Genomic DNA, 11,471 nt, shown 5'->3' with positions numbered 1-11,471 from the left:
ATTCTTGGGAGTATTACAGGGCTTTGTGAAGCCTAGAGAAACAATGGTTTCACTTAAAGCAGAGTTGACTTAGCATATTCAGGGAAGTAAATTGGTGTTTAAATATGTACATACAAATTCTGATACATAGTGTGCAGACTAATAGTTGCTATAGGAAATAATTTTAAAACAGCTTAGAATTCAGTTTTTCCCTTCCTAAATTCCAATTTGATTCAAGATATCAGCCAACCAGGCAAAAGAGATACATACATATGTAAAAAAGAACTTACTCAAAAGCCTAATCAAACCAAAACACTTGCAACACGCTATGAATTTTGCCAAACTCTGGCTGTAGCAGACAGAGGTTGAGGTCCTGGCCTCATTGAAATCAGTGGAGGTTTGTCAGTGTCCTTGATGGATTCAGGAGTTCACCCCAATTTCTGAGGCTCAACTGAGAATCTCCTGCTACTGACCTCTGAAATCAGTTTTCAAAAGCAGACCCACCTAACCAGACCTCAAGTGTAGCAGCAGCACATAAGGAAGGAGGCAACCTTTTAAAGAACTGTTGCAGACCAGAGCTTTAAAGACTGTCTTAAGCATCTTGAATTTCACCCAGAAATGACTAGGTAGTGAGTGTGATATACAAAACACACATGTTGGGGCACTTTGAGAGGAACTCGCAGCTTTCAGCACTAGCTGAAGCTTCCACAAGCTCTTCAAGAACTCTGGCCTTGACACCGCCTCTACATCACTGGCTTCCCCTTTTCTACCACATGAAGCATAAACTACTTGTCATTTTTTAGGCCCTTTGTGTCCTATTTCTGCCTTTCCTATTGTATGTGCCCTTAAGCCATTCACGTCCCACTTCTGTTGCACCAGAAATACCAGACCTTATTGTCACATTTATTGTCATTTGTCACATTTTCCACCAAGAACCATTACGCCTTCTCCCATGCTGCCCTTCATTCATGGAAGGGAACACCCAATAAAGAGCCACTACATTATCCTCCTCCAAATAGCTCCTTAAAACCAGTCTCTGGTGTGATATGTACAAAACACTTGTCAATGTTAATTGTTGTGCTGTAGCCTCTGTTTATAACTAGTAATTGTTTTATTTTTACCTTGTGGTACTTTGTGCCCTATTCCACCCCATATTTGTTTGTTGTATTTGCCTGTTATGTCTCATCTTGTACTTAAATTGGAAGTTTCCTGGCAGAGAACCATCTCTTCATTGTATTTGGCTTGCACAATGGGACCCCAATCATTTGTACTGTTGTAGTGTCTAAACTGTTATAAGTAGAACTAAGTTTAAAACTGTAGCATATTAGAACACAGTTGTTTAAGAAGGAGAATGAAGAAGGTAGCAGAGATGGATGATGTGAAGTGCTGTGGCTGTAATATCACTGCATGTTGATTAAGGATATGCTATGCTTATATTACATCCTGTATTCTGAATATACCATTTTGATCATTGGAGAGGTAGAGTGAAGAAAAGCAATTGCAATTTTAAAGATGATGACTAGAGAGGATCAGAAAGATCTAGACCTGGAAGAAGTAGAGAAAATCCTAGTGATAATGGAGAAGAAGCCATAATAGCTAGAGAAATATGAGCTGATAAAAACAGATCAGTCTCAGAAAAGTTAGGTCATGTCAAAAATTGGATAATTGCTTTTGAAGAGATGATAATAATGCTGAGAGCACAATGCTATGGACTGGTTAAATCTAATTGGGTTTCAAAATGTGTTTTTGATGCAGAGAGAAATAATAGATAGAACTTAAGCTTGAGTCCATGGCAAAAGTGCTAAAAGTAAAAAGAATTCAGCAGGCAAGGGGTGAGGGAGGTGAATTGTGAAATACTATGAGGGTCAGTATGACAGTGAATACTTCCAAACGCATGACTGCAACAGTGTCGCTAATGTTGTTTCCAAGTTTTGCTGATGACACCAGAAGCAACAGACCAGAAAACATAAAGGAACATAGTCAAATCCAAGAATCCTAGATCTCCGGAAAGTTTGCCTGGGTTAAGTATAAATTTAAAGTAAATTTCACATATAAATGCTGGGAGTAAGCAGAATATAAACCGAAGAGAAACAACCAATAACAGTTGAAAGGGAGGAATGTAAAAGAGAACAAGCAGAATAGGAAAAAATTCTCTTGGAGAGGTGAATGGTCTTAAACTAAACACTGAATGTTTCTTGGAAGTATTAAATAGAAAAAGTAAATCTGAGAAGAAAATGCAGCTATTAAAAAAGAAAATGGAAAAGAGGCACCTATCTAGCTCTAGAAAGCTAAGGCAAAGATAGCCAAAACCAAAGCTATACGAGGTAGTAGTAACATTCAAAAAGATATAGAAAATGTGTAGGCAAAATGTTCTAAAAGAGGGTGTGTAGATAATAGTGATTAAATTGGTGAGGCATTTGATAATGTCTCATGTCACCACTGTCTCCTGGGATTTATTCCAACATTCCAAATCTCTAGAAGCTTCAAACAAATACTCTTTCCCTTGCCAGAGAAATGTTACACCATTCTTTCTTACTCTAAAGATAGAATGCCTACTCTCCATCCAATTACCCAATCCCAAGCAAGAATTAGATTGTTTTCTTAGTGTCTGCTGGTTCTCCAGGGCTAGAAACAGGAGCCTTTTCTCCTGTAAGATCTTCTGTAAAGTCATCACATTTTTATGTATGGAAATACTATTTAAGGTCATTTTTGGAAGTCTTTAATTTGTTTTAATTTTTCCCTTCTGAATCCTGTGCAGTTTGTACTCATAGTTACTAAGGCACCAGGATTTTTGGGTGGTGATATATAAGAAACAGAGCCATGGAACATCATGGATTCATAGAAAATTATTCAAAAAGCTCCTTACATCATCTTAGAAACTCTTATACCCAGAAGGTTTATTTAAAACCTAAATGTGCACAGCAGTATTGCTTAAAGTGAAATTCAACAAAATTCAAGTCCTCATTAAGCAATTCCTTAGAATCCTCCTTAGGCATGGCACACTAATGCCTTCAGCTAGGCAGTATGAGGAGAGTGATTAATCATATTCATTTCCTTGCCTGTAATTTTGTCTTTCAGTGGGAAAATGCCCTGCTTCACAACGTGTCCTGGTTTATTGCATTTGGCAACTTTTGAACATCTGGTTGCATAGTGGTGGTAATTGAGTCTCGATGTTTTTGGTTAGAGAGAAAATGACAAATTTTGGTTTTTATTTATTTATTTATTTATTTTATTTATGTTTGATGTGGAAGGGTAAGTTCAGCCTGATGTTTCAATATCTGATCTGTTTGTTGTAAATTTTATTCATCTTTTTCTTAGCTTTGGCAGTATGGCTTAGGAAATAATGTAATTGAGGCACACTTGTGGAAGGAGCTGACAGAAATTGCACTAGCAGGGAAGAGGACCCTCTTGTTCAGCTCCAAGACTTGGAAAAGCCCATCAGCAACAGACTCATTCAGGGAAAATTAAGTGACAGGTAAGGGCATGAATGTTACCATGTTTGAGTCACCTCTGTAAAAATGAGTGGATGAAATCACCCAAGGAAACTGGAGCAAAAGGAGGAGGGGGCCAAAGGGGGAGCACTGTGGGAGACCCCCTCATCTTCTTGGGAGAGTGGGAGGATTCACCAAGAAAAATGTCAAGTGAAAGGCTAGAGAGGTAAGAAGATGAATTGGAGGTGCGGGGCAGGATCAGAAGACAAGAGTTTCAGGAGGAGGGTATGATCACAATGTCAAAAGCAGCAGAGAGATGTCAAGGATGAAGTAGAGGCCCGAGGTTACACCAGGGAGAGGTTGATCAGATGTTAGTGGAAACAGTTTCAGTTCAGTGGAGAGGACAGAAGCCAAGTTGGAGGGGGCTGAGGGTAGGGGTAGATGGGAGGAACTTGAGGTTATGGCTGTACTGCGCTCTCAGTAAACTTGGAGGAGAAGGGGAGAAAAATCTGAAATCACAGGAAAAAACCAATAAAAAAAATCAGTCAGCTGAATACTTTTGCACACACCATTTGAAAAAGAAGTAACATATACCTGCCCCTCAACACTATAAGGGTGGCTTGAAGCTCTGGTCTGTGTGCATGGGCAGCTGGCCCAATTGTTACACACTTGTTCATTGATAATGCCAAAAATATAAGGAGCAATCTGAGCAATGAGAAGAGAGAAACCATACAAATTTTATACTATGCATTTTTATTAGATAGCTTTGGTTTAAAAGTTATTCCCAAATATGTCTATGTATTCCAGCATAAGTGTGAAATATAGCATGTTGAGATTACAAACCCTTTACACTAGCTTTGTAACCCAGTCTCTTTTTAGCAAGATTCTTGCCTGCTCTAAATCAAGGTGATCAGTTATTTCTCTGAAGGTCATGGAAACCTGAGTGCTGAAACATGCCAGAATTCTGAAACTAGTTTTAGAAGCTTGAGCGTCTTATTAAAACCTGAGGAGGCCATGATTTTTCTGTAGTACTGTGCATTAACCTATTTTTCTCACACGTACAAAAAATCTCTAACAAAAGTGTTAGGAACTGAGATGCTTTTAGCATTCTATTTCAGGATGCAATACCGCAGTGGCTGAAAAGCTGCACTGTGTGAGCTACCATCTGCAAATGGATAAAAGTACAAAGAGAGGGATAGAGTACCATAGTGCTGGATCTGGCAGAGCCTACCAGAAGTAGGATTAAATTAAGGATATGAGGTTGGAGAGAAAAGAGCAGGGAAGTGTAAGCAATGTAAGATTATTTTCTTTAACACCTTAGTTCAATGATTTAATATTTCTGATTGAGAGCAACTTGCTTAGAATTTGATGAAGGAAAATGTGGGTCTAAATCAAGGGACAATTGTGAAAGGTGTCCAGAACAACAATAATTTTATAAGTAATTAAATCCACTGAAAATTTCAAACTGTCTTTCTATATTAGTGTTTTTCTATAGCATTTCTCACCATAGTATTTAAGGTGCTCCTTTTAATTTTTATCAGAATCTTTCACATAATTCAATTTATTTTGAATAATTTTATTTTGAACAGAAAAAAACCAAACCACCTTAGGCTAAATTGGGGGGCGAGTGGGAAATGTTAACCATGAAATCTATTAAATTTGGGTGGGGATAGTCTTTCAAACAAAGGATGGCAGCCTCCATGCTTGTCATTTTAAAAGCAGAACTGAGCAAAAAAGGTCTGTGCTGTAGGAAACTGAGGCAGGACAAGAGGATCTGAAAAAACAGTTCCCATCTCTAATTTCTGTGAGACAGTCATCTTTTAGAGGTAATCAAGCAGTTCATAAAATCCAGTCCATGATTAAACATTTCAAAAGTGTCTTTCAAAGGCTAGATTATTTAGAAGTTCTCATCAGTTAGATCAGTTATCGCATGCTAGCTTCTCATATTAGTTTTTCTGTTGGTCTGATAATACCTGGGGCATTTCAGCAGCAATAAGCCTGAGCTAAAAATAGCACCCTTTAAAATTTCTTCAAAAGCTAAATAGCTGCATATGAAAGGAAGGAAATATAGAGTGTTCTGAGTCTTAATGGTGAAATTACAGAGTTCAGAACAAATGTCTAAAAATACTATTTTAAGATGCTTTCCCTTAAAAGGTGACTTTGGAGTTTGATATTCAAATCCGGAAATGGAGGATTAGAAAAATAGAGCACCATATGGCCTAGATCGGTATCTTGTCAGACTATCTCGCAAGCTCAGCTGAATCCAATCCAGTCAGCACTTCATGGAGAGGTTTCCAAGGAAGTTCCAAGAGTTGCAGAAAGTGGTGGTGGTGATGATTCAGTCAATAGGTGGCACTCTCCCTTTAAATCAGCAATGAAGCAATGCCCAAGAATGATGGTGCGGAAAGTAGAGGAGACACTGCTGCTAGCTGATCCAAAGTAAAACTTGGGTTGCTAAAGACCTCATGCCACTTTTAGCAAGATTAGAGGGGTTCACCCCAGTTACCTAGCAAACATCCAATGTGGGTAGGGAAACTGAAGTATTGGCATGTCCATGTGTTCAAAAATCATAAATCAGGCCCTCCAAAACCATGCAATTGGCTGAAAATCATGTTATTTAAAAAAAATAAATGAGAGGGGAGCAGTTTTATTTGCTTCCTAGTTTTGGAGCCTTTAAAATTCTCTGGATTCATGGTATCAAGTTTTTCTCTGCTGTCAGGAAGGCTAGAAACTTTTTATATTTTAAATGAAAAACTTAGATTATTATGTAATCTCTTGATTCCAGAAGCTGGGATTTTACCAAATGTTGTAGAGACTCAAAATGAAATCATGAGAGTTGGGAATGCTGAGACTGGGAACTGTGTTCCGCCTTCTTCAATTCTCCCTGTAGTTTCTATATGATATTTTTAATTTTCTGTCCTTACCTACTGTGTTGCTGTGAAACAGCTACTGGTTTCACCTTAGAGGTGACGGGTGGATTTCTGTGAAGGATGAAATGCTAATTTACATATCTGTCTCTGAAACACTTCTGTGTCCTTTGGTTTGAGGGTGCTATGTAAACAAGCATTATTGCTATTACTGTTATCAGTAATTTGAACAGTTCTGCCTCAAAGTAAAAGGGTGGTGGTTGTTTTTTTAAAGTTAGTATGTAAGTAGGAAGCACGCTTCCTCAGTTAGAGCCTCGTCCTGCTTCCATTCAAGTCAATGGGAAAATGCCCATTAACTTTAATAGTGCAGGATTGAAACTTTATAAAGTGAAGCTGTAATCCTCCATTTTGATAGCAGTCCTTCCAACAGCTGCAGGTTTCCACCTCCACTGCTTTGTAATGGTTTCACTGATTAAACAAGCAGAGCTTGAGCCCAAAGGCAAAACATTTCTGGAACAAATGAGATTCTTTCTAGAGAGCAATTTTCAATAGAAAAACTTTACCTCAGCTTTATACATTTCAAAAATGTGTTTATCTGTGACTTAGAGAGACAAGGTGGGTGATGTAATATCTTTTATTGGACCAACTTCTGTTGATGAGAGATACAAGACTCACTTACAGAAGTTGGTCCAATAAAAGACGTTACCTTACTTATCATACTTCTCTAATATCCTGGGACCTACACGGCTACAACTACACTGCATTTAGCTGTGATTTGTCTGTCACAAGGCATTCTTTTGGGGACTTGAGGCTCTTCCCTGCCCCCGTAACAGTGTACTGTTTGAAAAGAGAGAAAACCTTTCATTGACAGCAGTTAACACTTAATACTGATTTGTAAAAGTACTGCCCATGAAATATACAGCAGTTTTATATCTGGTTAATGAGCTAGAATGAAGGGAGAGGTGGTGTCAAATATAAGAGGAAAAACCTCCTTCAGCACTCTGAAGGAAGGGTGTGTGGCGGGGGGGGGGGGCGGTGCGCACGGACGCGTGTGTGTGAGAGAGTGACTTTGTATGGGTGATCTTGAAAGTTCACCTTTAATCCTGATCTGGGGGGGCATAATCCTGACTGGTCAAATGATACAAGTTTAAATTTCCTGTGAAGGAAAGATCAGTAATGCACTATTCACTGGGACGATCTCAACATAGTGAATAATCATTCTGATTTAAAGCTCCCATTGAGATTGAGTGGTTTGTCTGATGGGAAGGCTGAATCTGTCCTTAATCAGCCTGATAAAATGACATCACCAGGACACTATAAATTGTCAAAAAGTTTAATGTCCTTTATCTGAAATGCAAACTTAATCCTGAATTTGGACAAACGGAAACACAGACACTGCTTGATATATTGTCTTTTCATAGTTCTACGAATTTTATTTACATACATCGCTATTAGTCTCTAAAGACCAGTGCAGCTGAAAAAACCCTTTTGGGTTATAATGTTGTATTATGGCATTATTGTTCAGTGCTAGAGTATTGACAGCACTTCCATCGTAATCCTCTACCTTCACAGGATTTTGATTGTGTCTAAATGTGAATGAGCATGTTTACGCTATTGGATAAAGAATGTACATTTTAAAATAATATATTACAATGTATTTTAATGGATTAGCAAAGTCTTTGTTGTTTGAGTTTTTGTGTACATTACATACTTTAAATGAATTTATATTAACATATATTTAGGTAGGAAAATGGTATATTTCTTTTGGTAAAATCTGTGGACTATATTTTCCTCTTGCATGTTCGTTTTTCCTGCTCAGGGAGAAGACCTTGTGAACTTCAGCTGGTGAAGTTTCATGCTGGTTGCTCTACTAGAATAGAGCGAGTTTGACCCTGTCTGTGGAACAGACAGATGGGACACACCGCCTAACCAACTGTCATTGGCTAACTTCAGTATGGCAGCACAATGGTAGCCATATATAGTCTTCTGGTGTTCATGTTGCTTCAAGCTCTGTAGCTACAGAATTACAGATGCCAGCTGAAATTCACTTTGTCTTTGTATGAACAGTGGCTTGGACAACTAAATCACTGGCTAGAAGCTTTAGGCATTTCCATAAACATTGATAACCTTGTAGGAGTCTCTTATGACAAATAATTAAAGAGTAGCAGGCACTACAAATACTTTTCAGGCACCTGACACTGTACTGCTTTTTCAGGTGAGATGGTATCTTCACCTACATCTTCTAGTTCCCACTCCCAAAATGCCATTGGATTGGAGGGATCTCTTTGATTCTGATGGGGCCAGTCATCGTCTTCTAAAGTCTGTTTTGAAGTTCTCATTTTAAGAGGTCTTCAAGCTATCCTGGCCCATTTAAGAACTTTTCCTGGCTCATGAGTTGTTAGTCAGCCAAGGAATACACTGCCCCTCACCAAGGATGTCAGAGGCTATGATGTGCATGCCCTATATATCGTGTCATTCCCTATGGCTCCACTGCTATGCAAGACAGCACAGTAAAGTGGATGATGGGACTCCTTCCACCCTTTGGAAGGGAGCAGGCTTGGGAAACATCATAAAAGTTAAAGTGGTTTTAAGTGGCTACCTTTTGAGAGGGAAATGCAAAACAGAAAGCAGCTTCCACTGCAGTGGAGCTCAGGAGAACTCATTAATATTTCATGGATTTTGCAGCCATGGAGTCAAAATTAGGCTTAAAATAGCTGAGAGTAAGTAAGGACTTGTAGGTGCTATTCTCTGGTAATTAATTTTTACAGCAAGAATCCAGGACCAGCTCACGCAAACACTATAATTATGCAACAAAGGGTTAAAAGAAAGAGGAAATATATTTTTTTTCTACTGGTGGGTCAGTTGAAATCTGTTCCATAGTTTATACGTTAAAAAACAACAAAACCATACAAAAACAACAACAACAAAACCCAACAATTTGGTGCTCTGTACCTTTTGCTAAAGCCAGGTTTAGCACCCAAATTGTTTGGAGCTACATCAGGTTTTGTTTAGCACTTTGAACACTGAGTGGGGGAGTGGGAAGTAACATGGACTGAGAGATGAAGCTGTTTTGTAGACCAGTATCCTGTTAATAATTCATCCTTCTCACATGGGGCCGTGATCTGCACATTCTAAGCAATGTAAGGAACCCTGTTGAGCATGTATGCATGATTTAACCTGTAATATTTTTGGTTGTTTTACAAGATTTGTTATGGACGGAAATGGGTATGCAACTGGTGCATTTCTTCCTATATAACACTGTGGGTCGCTAATATTGTATAGTGAAGCCTGAGTTTTTCCTCCCCCACTTAGATTGCTCATCCTTTCATGCTGAATTATACTAGCTTTATCTCAGCCCAGAAGTGAATAATATTGGAAACTTTGCACAAAATATGTTTGGCCATTTCTGAGTTGTGCATGGATGACAAATACTTTCCCCCATCTGTTCCAAACAAAAAGTTTGCACCTGAATAATTTGATGGCTGAAGATATTAACATGAACATTGGCTTGTATTCATCTTGTTGAGATCAAATAATAAGTTATCTTTGGAAAAGCTTGATTCATTAATTTTAAAGTTGAATTTAAAGTCAGAAATTTCACTTGTGAATTGGAATTGTTGTAGTCTGAATTTATACTAGACTGGGTTAGAATAATTGAGCTGTTGAATTGCTTTAGCTTTGAGATCATCTAAAATTTTAGTTTAGAGGAGCCCTTTAAAAACTTAGATTTTTTAGTTATGCATACATAATCAGATTCTACCAGTTTCTCCTATGTTCACATCAGGTATTTTTCATATATATAATTTAGAAATGGCTGTTACTAAAAAATTTAGAATGACTGGCTTGTTTAATAGACCTCCTTGATATATAAAGAACAAACAAAATTTGTATTAAAAATATCATTTTTATAGTTCTAAGCATATGAGCATTTTAAGCTTAGAAGTTTCTCAAATGTATGGTAGAATTTTGCTCTGTGTTTTTCTTAGTTTCCAAACTATCCACATGTTGAGTTGGCACAGAATTTCAGATGATTCAGGGCATAAGGATACTATGGTTAATAGGGATGTAAAATACTAAATGATTAAACGGTAAGCATTAGTCTTACCGGTTAACCACCCTAACCGTTAAGCTCCAGCCAGAGCAGCCCCAGCCACACGAGCCGGCCAGCCGGAGCATCCCCAGACCGAGCCCCGGGTTGGCCAGCCAGAGCAACCCCAGTCCCTCTCCCTTTAATCGGGTAACTGATTAAACAACATAATTTCAGTCACTTAAATGGTTAACTTTTAAAATGGATATTTACATCATTAATATTTAAGAGCAGAGCTGAGTTTTGAAGCACATTAGCGAGGGACATCCTGGCTTTAGGAGTGTACTGTTAAGGACATAGTGTTCTGGAAGTATCAAATGCAGTAGTCTAGAGCTAAGAATTTACAAGATCCTTTGGCAATCTTTCATAATTCATAGATTCAAAGACTGTAAGGCCAGAAAGGGTCATTATGGACTGACATTAGTCTGACTTCCTGTATAACATAAGCCAGAGAACCTGACCCAGTAATTCCTGCAACAAGCCCAGGACTTCTGGTTATGCTCTATCTTTTAGAAAGAGATCAGATCTTGATTTAAAGATTGCTAGTGATAGAGAATCTAGGTAAGATGTTCCAATAATTAATTATATTCACTCTTAAAAATTTGCACAGTATTTCTAATCTGAATTTGTCTAGCTTCAGTTTCCAGCCATTGGATTTTGCTGTTCCCCTGTTTGCTTGATTAAAGAGCCCTCAGCTATTGGAAATGTTTTCCCCATGATAGGTACTTATTGACTACAGTCAAGTCACCTCTTAAGCTTCTTTTGGATAAACTAAATAGATTGAGCTTCTTCAGTGTCAGGTAGGTTTTCCAGACATTGAGTCATCATTGTATCTTGTGGTGGGGTGCCTGCCCCACACTTGGTAAAGAGGTTTTAATGTGGGCCTGAGTGGCCAATTAACCAAACTGCTTGCACCTGGAGTGCGGGCCAGGCCTCATTAATGATTAAATCCAGCTCAGGAGGGGCTGGGTGGAGCAGAAAGGGATTGTAAGGAAAGACGGAGGAATTTTGCAGTTGTTCTTCTAGTAGTAGGGAGTGAAGAGACCTGTAGGGGCAGGAAGGCTCTGGCAGGGTGAGGACAAAGTCTGGGGAAAGGCTTGATGAGTA

The sequence above is a fragment of the Gopherus evgoodei genome, chromosome 6 (genome assembly GCF_007399415.2).
Source record: "Gopherus evgoodei ecotype Sinaloan lineage chromosome 6, rGopEvg1_v1.p, whole genome shotgun sequence".
NCBI classification, from domain to species: domain Eukaryota; kingdom Metazoa; phylum Chordata; order Testudines; family Testudinidae; genus Gopherus; species Gopherus evgoodei.
This window is presented reverse-complemented; position numbering follows the sequence as displayed.